This window comes from Penaeus chinensis, chromosome 33, assembly GCF_019202785.1.
Source record: "Penaeus chinensis breed Huanghai No. 1 chromosome 33, ASM1920278v2, whole genome shotgun sequence".
Taxonomy (NCBI): domain Eukaryota; kingdom Metazoa; phylum Arthropoda; class Malacostraca; order Decapoda; family Penaeidae; genus Penaeus; species Penaeus chinensis.
The window spans coordinates 11,462,811-11,473,885 of NC_061851.1; the positions used below are offsets into that span (position 1 = coordinate 11,462,811).

The 11,075-nt window shown below is 42.1% G+C and overlaps 1 non-coding gene across 1 annotated transcript; it reads right to left on the reverse strand.

Moving 5' to 3' along the window:
- Positions 1-73, reverse strand: Trnaa-cgc. Its single transcript has one exon. It is a non-coding gene; the product is annotated as a tRNA-Ala (tRNA).
- Between the last annotated feature and the right edge of the window lie 11,002 nt (positions 74-11,075).

Below are 11,075 nucleotides of genomic sequence, written 5' to 3' on the forward strand. Positions count from 1 at the left end.
TGCCACGGCCGGGAATCGAACCCGGGTCCCTGGAATTGCGAGGCCAGTGCCCTAACCACTAGGCTACCGCGACAGCACTGAGTAAAAGGCGAATTAGCTATTTGAATAGATCATTGCACGTGAGAGTGTGTACGTGTGTGGAGTGTACGTGTGTGCGTGTGTGTGTGCGTGTACATGTGTGCGTGTGTGTGTGCGTGTACGTGTGTGCATGTGTGTGTGGAGTGTGTGTGTGGGTGTGTGCGAGCGTGTGTGTGTGCGTGTACATGTGTGCGTGTGTAGGTGCATGTGTGTGTACGTGTACGTGTGTGCGTGTGTATGTGCGTGTGTGTGTGCGTGTACGTGTGTGCGAGTGTGTGGAGTGTACGTGTATGCGTGTGTGTGTGTGTGTGTGTACGTGTGTGCGTGTGTGTGTGCGTGTGTGTGTACGTGTGTGTGCATGTAAGTGTGTGCGTGTGTGTGTGCGTGTATGTGTGTGCATGTGTGTGGAGTGTACGTGTCTGTGTGTGTGTGTGCGTGTACGTGTGTGCGTGTACGTGTGTGCGTATGTATGTGGAGTGTACGTGTGTGCGTGTGTGTGTGCGTGTACGTATGTGCGTGTGTGTGTGGAGTGTACGTGTGTGAGTGTGTGTGTGGAGTGTACGTGTGTGCGTGTGTATGTGCGTGTACATGTGTGCGTGTGTGTGGAGTGTACGTGGGTGCGTGTGTGTGTGGAGTGTACGTGTGTGCGTGTGTGTGGAATGTACGTGTTTGCGTGTGTGTGTGCGTGTACGTGTGTGCATGTGTGTGTGGAGTTTACGTGTGTGCGGGCGTGTGTGTGTGCGTGTACGTGTGTGCGTGTACGTGTGTGCGTGTGTGTGCGTGTACATGTGTGCGTGTGTGTGTGGAGTGTACGTGTGTGTGGAGTGTACGTGTGTGCGTGCGTGTACGTGTGTGCGTGTGTGTGTGCGTGCGTGTGTGTGTGCGTGTACCTGTGTGCGTGTGTGTGTGAGTGTGCGTGTACGTGTGTGCGTGCGTGTGTGGAGTGTACGTGTGTGCGTGTGTGTGTGCGTGTACGTGTGTGCGTGTGTGTGTGTGGAGTGTACTTGTGCGTGTGTGTCTGTGGAGTGTACGTGTGTGAGTGTGTGTGTGGAGTGTACGTGTGTGCGTGTGTGTGTGCGTGTACGTGTGTGCGTGTTTGTGTGGAGTGTACTTGTGTGCGTGTGTGTGTGTGGAGTGTACGTGTGTGCGTGTGTGTGTGGTGTGTACGTGTGTGCGTGTGTATGTGTGTGTGGGGAGTGTACGTGTGTGCGTGTTTGTGTGGAGTGTTCGTGTGTACGTGTGTGTGTGTGTGTGTACGTGTGTGCGTGTGTGTGTGGAGTGTACGTGTGTGCGTGTGTGTGTGCGTGTACGTGTGTGCGTGTGTGTGTGGAGTGTACGTGTGTGCGTGTGTGTGGAGTGTAGGTGTGTGCGTGTGTGTGGAGTGTACGTGTGAACGTGTGTGTGGAGTGTACGTGTGTATGTGTGTGTGTCCTTTTTCATGTCATAGCATCATGTTTCAAAAAACAAAAAAACAAAAAAACTTAACCTGCGTCTCCCTAGAGTACTTTAAAACAGCTAATTAGAATACGAATAAGAATAATGAGCGGGCAAGAGAATAAAAATAAAGATAAGGAGGAAGAAAAAGATGAAGAGGAGGAAAAGGAGAAGAAGAGGAAGCAACAGCAATATCAACGATGTTAATAGAGCAGAATGTTCTGTAACCTTTCCCCCCCTTCCCCCCTCCCCCCTCGCATCTGTCACCTGAGGCATCGTCGTCCCCACCCCCCGGCCCCCCCTCCCCCTCCATCATCCACTCTCACCCCCTCTCTTATTTCTACTCTTTTCCCCCCTTTTCTCTCTCCCTTCTCTTCTTCTCCTTCTTCTTCTTTGTTATGTTCTCTATCTCCTGTTTTATTCTCTTTTCTCTTTTCTTCTTCTCCTTCCTCTTTGCCTCACTCCCTTCCTTCCCTCTTCCTCCCTCCTCACCCTTCGTCTCTCTTCTTCCTTCTCTTCTCTCTCCTTTACTCCCTCCTCCCTACTCTTTTCCCGCCTCCCCCTCTCTCTCTTCGCCCTCCCCCCTCCCCCTCTCTCTCTCCTCCCCACTCTCCCTCACCCTCTCTTCGTCCACCCTTACCTCTTTTTTTTATCTCCCTGATGCATCCACCTCTCGCCTCATCTCCCCTTCCCCCTCCCCACTCTTCCCCTCCCCTTCTCCCAATTCCCCTCCCCCTCCCCCTCTCGCCTCATCTCCCCTACCCCCTCCCCACTTCTACCCTTCTCCCCGGTTCTTTTTACTCCCCTTCCTTCTAACGCTTTACCCCTGCCCCCCCCCCCCCTTATCCCTTATCCCATCATCCTTATTCTTTCTCCTCCCATTTCCTCCCTTCCCCCTTCCATCTACACCCCCCTCCCCTTCCTCCTTCCATCTACACCCCCCTCCCCTTTCCCCTTCCATCTACCCTCCCTCCCCTTTCCTCCCTTCCCCCTTCCATCTACCCCCCCCCCCCCCACCCTGTACCTCTGCCAGACAAGGGAAGCTCCATCTCCTTGCACTATTTTTCTTGCAATAAAGTAAATGCAAAAATTCAACCTCCGCCAGCTGATGCCCCAAGGTTAGGCTTCGAAGGGTCGCTGTTTCCTCTTTTTTTTTTTTTCATCAGGAATTATCTATTTTCGTTTTTTGTTTTTTCTTCTTTTCTTTTTATTTTTGTTGTTGTTGTCTCTGTTTCCCCATTTTTTTTTCTTTCGTATTTTTTTTTTCTGTTCTGTTCTATTTCTTATTTTCTGTCTTTTGTTGATAATGTTTTTTTTTTTGTTTTCTTTTATTTCTTTATATTTTTGTATCATTTCTATTTATATTTTCTGTTTCTATTGATTCATTAAATTCTCTCTTCTTCAATATTTTTTTTCTTCTTCTTCTTCTTCTTATTATTATTATTATTATTATTATTACTATGATTATTATCATTATCATTATTATTACTATTATTATTACTATTATTATTATGATTATTATTGTTATTATTATTATTATTATCAATATGATCATTATCATTATTATCATTATTATTATTATTATTATTATTATTATTATTATTATTATTATTATTATCATTATTTATTTATTTATATATATATATTTTTTTTTACTACAGTGTTTATTTTGATCATCATGGTTTTTATCCTAATAATGATAATGATGCTGATAATTATGATAATAATCATAGTACTAAAAATTACAATAATAAAGATAATAATAATGATGATATAATTGATAATTATGATAATAATAATTACAATAATAATTGATAATTATGATAATAATAATTACAATAATAATGATGATAATAGTAAAACAAAAGTAACACTAATAAAAATAATAAGAATGACAATGATAATGATACCAATATAGATCATTTTTGTTATCATTATCCTTATTCTTATTATGATTATTATTATTATCATTATTATCATCATTAACATAATTAACATTATAGTTATTATTATTATTATAATCAAAATTATTAATATTATTGTTATTATTATTATCATTATCAAGATCACTACCATTACTATTATTGTCATTATTTTCACCTTAATACAATAATTATCATCATTAAATCATAAAAAAACAATTATTATCATCATCACTGATATTTTTTCGCAACAACAAATTACATCAGTCACCCCAACCTCCCGTTTTCTGTTGTATCTCCTCCTCCCATATATGGCGGGCTCGACAAAATTCATTGCCGCCTTTTTGTATCCAAAGTAAATTACAGAGTTAGAGAGGGGCTTTTAACTCACTTATATTCTTGTTCCAACACCGAGCGAGCGAGAGTATCAGTCTTCTAAAAGGAAGGAGAGAGAGAGAGAGAGAGAAAGATAGAGAGTGAGGGAGGGAGGGAGGGAACGAGAGGGAGAAAGGGATGGAAAGAGAGAAAGAGAGGGAAAGAGAGAAAGGAAGGGAGGGAAAGAGAGGGAGGAAGGGAGAGAGAAAGAGAGAGAGAGAGAAAGAGAAAGAGAAAGAGAAAGAGAAAGAGAAAGAGAAAGAGAAAGAGAAAGAGAAAGAGAAAGAGAAAGAGAAAGAGAGAGAGAGTTAGAGAGAGAGTTAGAGAGAGAGTTAGAGAGAGAGTTAGAGAGAGAATTAGAGAGAGAGAGAGAGAGAGAGAGAGAGAGCGAGAGAGAATGGATGGAGAAAGGAATGGATGGAAGGCTAGTAATAGAAGGAAAGAAAAACGGGAGCGAGAGAGAGAGGAAGATAAAAGAAAGACGGAGAGGAAATAGGAAGAGAAGGAGAGAGAGAGAAAGAGAGTTATTCAATATCTGCGCTTTTGAAGTCATTTTTTTTTAAAAATCCAAAGTGTAGTTGACTTTATTGCACAGAACTCGGTGTAAATATCTCTTTCCTGGAGATATTTCTTCAAGTTTTTTAGCATGCGAGTTTGGTATATGTCAAGAAATATACATTTTACACACACATATATATCTATATCTGTCCTTGTATCTATCTGCCTATGTGTATGTGTAAAAAACACACACACACATACGCACTCATATATATGCGAGTATGTATGTATATAAGAAGGTAAAGTGTAGGGACGACAGTTTCACGATTGAAATATTTCGAGTCCGTGAAATAGCGCCATTGAAGCAGAAAAAAATAGTCAAGAAAAAAAAAATAACGATAAACATAAAACGGCATTGGAAGAATACGAAACGGGACAAAAAAAAAAAAAAAAAAAAAAAAATATATATAAAATAAAAATAAATACTGAGCAAAGCAAAACGGACAAACAAACAAACACAACAACAGAGGCATAGCTGCTAAAAGTAAAGGTGAACAGTATGAAATAAATAAATAAATAAATAAATAAATAAATAAATAAATAAATAAATAACTAAAAAGCGAAGAACATGTAGTCAAGAACCGGCTAGTTAAGTTGTTAGTCCGTGAACAGATATATGGCTTGCTGTAGTGAAATGAAAAAGGCTGTTAGCTTATTGATAGAATGCCGTTTCCTCTTCTGTTCATCTATTTTTGTTCAGGAATATTAACGGTATTTTATAAACATGTATTATATTCAACCGCAGTTTTTTTTTTTTTTTTTTAAAGATATTCTTTGCAGTGTTCCGTTATATCACTGATGAGGGAATACATTTATACCTCATGAAATTGATAGAAGGATAAATACAGAAAGAAAGAGAAAGATTTGATAAACAGAAAGATAAATAACTTGCAACGACAGATTAACGAGCCAGAGATGCGCATACAAAGTGTAAAGAAAGAGTTTTCAAAGATACGGAACAAAGAAAAGGGATGGGAGAGGGGGGGGGGGGGTGATGTAGAATGAGCCACGTGTATTTATCTTTTTATATTTATTATTTTTGGATTCATATTTAACTCTAACATAATTTTATATATGTGTATATATATTATATAATATTCATATATCACACGCATTCCCTTCGTTCACATGTATTTAACTTTTTGTGTTTATTTATTGTAGTTATATTCGTCTTTACCATAACTCCAAACAGTTTAATTATTCATATATTTATTTTTAACATCTATGCCCCACACATTCGCTTCGTTGAACAGCAAAGCATAAAAAGAACACTTTCTCGTCTCGTGTATATGGTCACAAAGTCAACCTTCTGATATTCACGTTTTATGTCATATTTGATGTTCCGTTTGTATTCGCTCTCTCTTTTTTATCTTATTTTACGAGTTATTCCTCTTTTTGATTTCGTTTTTCTTTCGCTTTGTCTCCTATGTTGCTCTTTGTTGTGTGTGTGTTGTAATGCTGATCGTATAATAAATATTTTAAATGCGTGAAAAGCACATTTGATTATTTTGTTTTCGTCTCGCCAAATATCTTATTCGATCGCGATAAAGTTTCGAATACTGATTCAAATTCTGATACCCTGATTGATGGGTGGAATCACATGTCACAACAATGAGCATCCTTTGGCCGCGCTTGATATCAAAGTTATCTCTTTATATTAATCTGTGAATTTCTGGCGAAGTCGCTGCATTGTTTCCCTCCCGTTGTCAGTTTTGATTAAAGGGATGAATTATTATGAGAGCGTGAATTATTTCGTGCCATTTGATATTCTCTCGCGAAATATATTTGCTCTCGAAATTCGTCAAGGGAAACCGGGCCAGCTGAAGCGCCATGTTGCGGAGGAGGGCTACTAACTCATTTTTTTTTCTTTTTTATTATCTCTCTGCAGTAAGGTCTTCAAGATGCTTTTATGTTTACTTTATGCACTATACAGCATGCAGCTACATGTACATATATATAAAAAGAGAAAGCTTTTGTATGTTCTGTCAGAGAGAGGAAAGTGTTGCGACAGCTAAAGTTTAAATCAAGGGCTTAAATTCGTCTCGTATAAGTTAAAGGAATTCGGTATGCAGATAACCTCATTAAATTTGTCTTGCGGACATAATTCTGCGGCGTCATGACTCGCATACCAGCTGTGACAATAAGAGAAGACGCTAATTTGGACCTCTATTGTGGGGGACTGTGTATGTTTTCTCCTGAGTACGAGGGAGGGACGGGGGGGGGGGGGGGAGGGAAGGAGGTAGAGAGGGAGGGGAGGGAGGGAGGATGGGGAGAAGGGAATGAGAGAGAGAGAGAGAGAGAGAGGGGGAGAGAGAGAGAGAGAGAGAGAGAGAGAGAGAGAGAGAGAGAGAGAGAGAGAGAGAGAGAGAGAGAGAGAGAGAGAGAAGGGAGAAAAGAAGGGAAGAGAAGAGGAGATGAAAAGAAAATAGAGAGAAAGAGAGCTAAGAAATGATTTTTTCTCCCTCGCTCACTCACTCACCCCCTCCCTTACCTTTAAAACTCCCAAAGGGCCTAATCTAGCAGGTGTTTTTGACTTCCACAATGGCAAAGACTCGGATGTCCTCTCTCTCTATGGCAGTTTTGGGAGAGAGAGAGTAAATTGAGAGCAAATTACCGTGGTAAAAAAGCTATACACACGCGAGGCACAACTAGAGTAGACGGAAAACTTAGCGTCGTGTTTCTAGTTAAAGTTATCCATATATAACCAAACAACCTCGAAAAAAAAGTATCTTTTCGTGATGCATTGTTATCGTAAATCTCTTCGGCGGTGGATCGCATGTTCTTAGCCCTGATTGGCAAAATTCCTTGTCGTCAAATCGGCGGTTCGTTACTGTAACAAAAGCAACAAGGAAAGAAAAGGAAAGTGAATGTGCATCTGGGGCGAAAAAGAGGAAATCGTTGTGTTGATGGTAAAATCTTTGGCGTCAAATCAATGACATGACTCCATCAGCCACCTAGGGTCCTTCCAGTGTTACCGCCTCGACGTCACCTACGGGAAGGAAAATAAGTCCATTGCGATTCATACGTTCATTCAATTGACTGTTGAAACCGGCGAATAATCCTACAATCGCTACTCTTAAGCCGCGACGACGTTTGATATATAATTCACCCAACTTACAGCATAAGATTAAGATCGATCCTCCCAGATGGCAACACTACCCGCAAGGAAAGCGCGGGAACTTTAACTGTCATCTGTTGGCGCGACTCTCTTTTGTTTCACCTCAGGGGGCGCGAGATTAATTAGAAACAAATGTGGGGCGTTGGCGACAACACTAAAAACTTATAGAGGAGGGGGAGCACCTCTCAAGACAGCCCTCAAGACAGTGGCTAAGAAATATGGTAATTGCGCATGTCTTATGGCTTCGGGGACGTGAAACATTGCTAGTCGTGTGTGGTAGCGGTGGTAGTTGTGGTGGTTGTGGTAGTCGCTTGTTGTCGTGATGGCGAGGGTGACAGCTGCTGTTTGCGATGGTGACAGTATTATAGACATGATTTGAATACTGTGAATACTCGGTACATGATGTTTGGCAGAAGTACCCGTTGTAATGATGATATTTTGCATATGTTGGACTGCGGAGGGAGGGTGACACGTAGTTTTTTATTATTCTTTTCTTTCTTTCTTATCTTTTTTTATTCGTTGGGTTTCAAGTTATTCCTCCCTTCTTAAGCCATCCTTTTGATTTTGGTAGAAATTAATGGTTTGCTTTACGAGTTTTTGTAATGTATACGAGCAAGATAAAGTAGTGGTTTGACATTTATCTTGAAAACAGAACGAGAGCGAATTTAATAATCATACACACACACACACACACACACACACACACCTATCTATCTATATATGTATAAATAAGTGCTTTTGTAACAATATGCCTTTACATATAAGAACGGCCATGTTATCATTCACATCACCATTACCATCTTACCCGACAAAGAATTAAAAAGAGAATAGTTATCCGCCCACATCATCAATCAAGCAAGATCACCACCACATCGCACCAGCTCCTCATCACATCATCACCATACACGGTTCACCACATAATCTTGCCGCGCGCCTTGAGAGATCGTCCGTGGAAAGGCTTCTGAAAAGGTCTGACCCTCCTCGTTACCGCAGAGGAGAAATAAAAGAGAGAGAGAGAGAGAGAGAGAGAGAGAAAAGTGAATTGGAGAGAAGGAAACTGTGTGTAGGGGGGAGGAGGAGGAGGAGGAGGAGGAGGAGGAGGGGAAAATGCTTTTGTCAGGTGTACGGAGAGGTGTGAATGGAACGCCCCCTTCCCTGTCCTCTCTCTCGCTCTCTTTCCCTTCCCTCCCCTCTCTACCCTTTCCTAACTCTTCTTTCCTCTCTCCCCCTTTCTTACCCTTCTCTCCCTTCTTTCTCTTTCTCTTACCCTTCCCTCCCCTCTCTCCCCCTTCCCCCCCTCTCTTCCTCTTCTCCCGCCACTCTTCAAGAGTACAAATATAAGGAAGGGAGAGAGTAAGATATATATATATATATATATATATATATATAGAGAGAGAGAGAGAGAGAGGAAGAGGAAGAGGAAGGGGGGAAGAGAGAGAGAGAGAGAGAGAGAGAGAGAGAGAGAGAGAGAGAGAGAGAGAGAGAGAGAGAGAGAGAGAGAGAGAGAGAGAGAGAGAGAGAGAGAGAGAGAGAGAGAGAGAGAGAGAGAGAATGAGAGAGAGAGAGACAGGGAGAGGAAAAGAGAGAAAGTGAGGGAAAGATAGAGTGAGCAGGAGAAGGCGTAGGCAGGAATCAGAAGAGGGGAATGAAGGGGAGGAGAGGAGAGGAGACGTAGGAGGAGAGGAGAAGAGAGGAGAGGGGAGGAGAGGGGAGCGAGGGCAGGGGAGGGTCACTTTTTGAGACGTCGCAAAGTGCAAAGCAGTGAAAGAATATCGGATGAGAAGTGAATGAAGTCCGGCTCTGATCCTCGTGTGGATTTTGCGTGTCAGGGGAACGTGTGTCTAGTGCAGTGTGTGGAGTATCTGGTGGAGTATGTGGGGTGTGTGGAGTGTGTATCTGGTGGAGTATGTGGGGTGTGTGGAGTGTGTATCTGGTGGAGTATGTGGGGTGTGTGGAGTGTGTATCTGGTGGAGTATGTGGGGTGTGTGGAGTGTGTATCTGGTGTATTTGGAGTGTGTATCTGGTGGGTTATCTAGTGGAGTATGTGCAGTGTGTGGAGTATCTGGTGGAGTATGTGGGGTGTGTGGAGTGTGTATCTGGTGGGTTATCTAGTGGAGTATGTGGAGTGTGTGGGTGTGATCTGGTGGAGTATGTAGAGTGTGTATCTGGTGGGTTATCTAGTGGAGTATGTGGAGTGTGTGGGTGTGTTTCTGGTGGAGTATGTGGGGTGTGTGGAGTGTGTATCTGGTGGGTTATCTAGTGGAGTATGTGGAGTGTGTGGGTGTGTATCTGGTGGAGTATGTGGAGTGTGTGGGTGTGTCTCTGGTGGAGTATGTGGAGTGTGTGGGTGTGTCTCTGGTGGAGTATGTGGAGTGTGTGGAGTGTGTATATGATGGGTTATCTAGTGGAGTATGTGGAGTGTGTGGGTGTGATCTGGTGGAGTATGTAGAGTGTGTATCTGGTAGGTTATTTAGTGGAGTATGTGGAGTGTGTGGGTGTGTATCTGGTGGAGTATGTGGAGTGTGTGGAGTGTGTATCTGGTGGGTTATTTAGTGGAGTATGTGGAGTGTGTGGGTGTGTATCTGGTGGAGTATTTGGAGTGTGTATCTGATGGGTTATCTAGTGGAGTATGTGGAGTGTGTGGATGTGTATCTGGTGGAGTATGGGAGTGTGTATCTGACAGAGTGTGTGGAGTATTCTCAGTGTGTATCTGGCAGAGTATGTAGATCTGGCGGCGTATATGAAATATATGCTTGGTGGAGTATGTGTAATGTTTCTGTTGGAGTATGTGGAATGTCCCTGTTGTGGATTATGTGGAATGTGAATCAAGTGGAATATATGAAATATATTTCTGGTGGAGTATAATAAGTAAGACTGAAAATGAAATGCAAATAGAAGTGGAATAATTCGTGTGTGGAAGAATTTTTTCTAAAATACCAAATTAAAAGAGATGCAATAATAAAAGTATAGAGGGAAAGGACTTAAAGAAAACGAAGCATGGAAGGAGAGAATATTGAAAAATAAAAGTAAAAAAAAAAAAAAATAATAAAAACAGCAACCAACAACCCCCCCCCTGAAAAAAACAAACAATAATCAAACAAAAACATACAAATAAAAACAACAGTAAACAAAAAAACGCAGCAAAGATAAAAACAAATATACCAACGGACGTGACCCTTACGCCACAAAAGGCTACGTAAGTAAGTTATTCTCGATAAAAAAAAGGAAAAAAAGAAAGAAAAAGAAATACTTCCACCTCTCCCCTTCATCCCTCCCCCCCCCCCTCCCTCTCGCCTCTTTTCAAAACCTGTTATCATCTCCCCTCAACGTGTCCCCTCTCCCTCTCTCCTTCTCCTCCTCTCCCCTCTTTCTTCGCTCTCTCTCCTTTTTCCCTCCTCTCCCTCTCTCCTTCTCCTCCTTTCCCCTCTTTCCTCGTTCTCTATCCGTTTCCCCTCCTCCCCCTCTCTCCCCCCTTTCCTCCTCCTTCTCTCTCTCCTCTTTCCTCCTATCTCTCTTCATTTCCCCTTTTCCCTCCTCTCCACCCTTTCACCCCTCTCTCCCCTCTCCCCTCTCTCCTCTCTCCCCTCGCA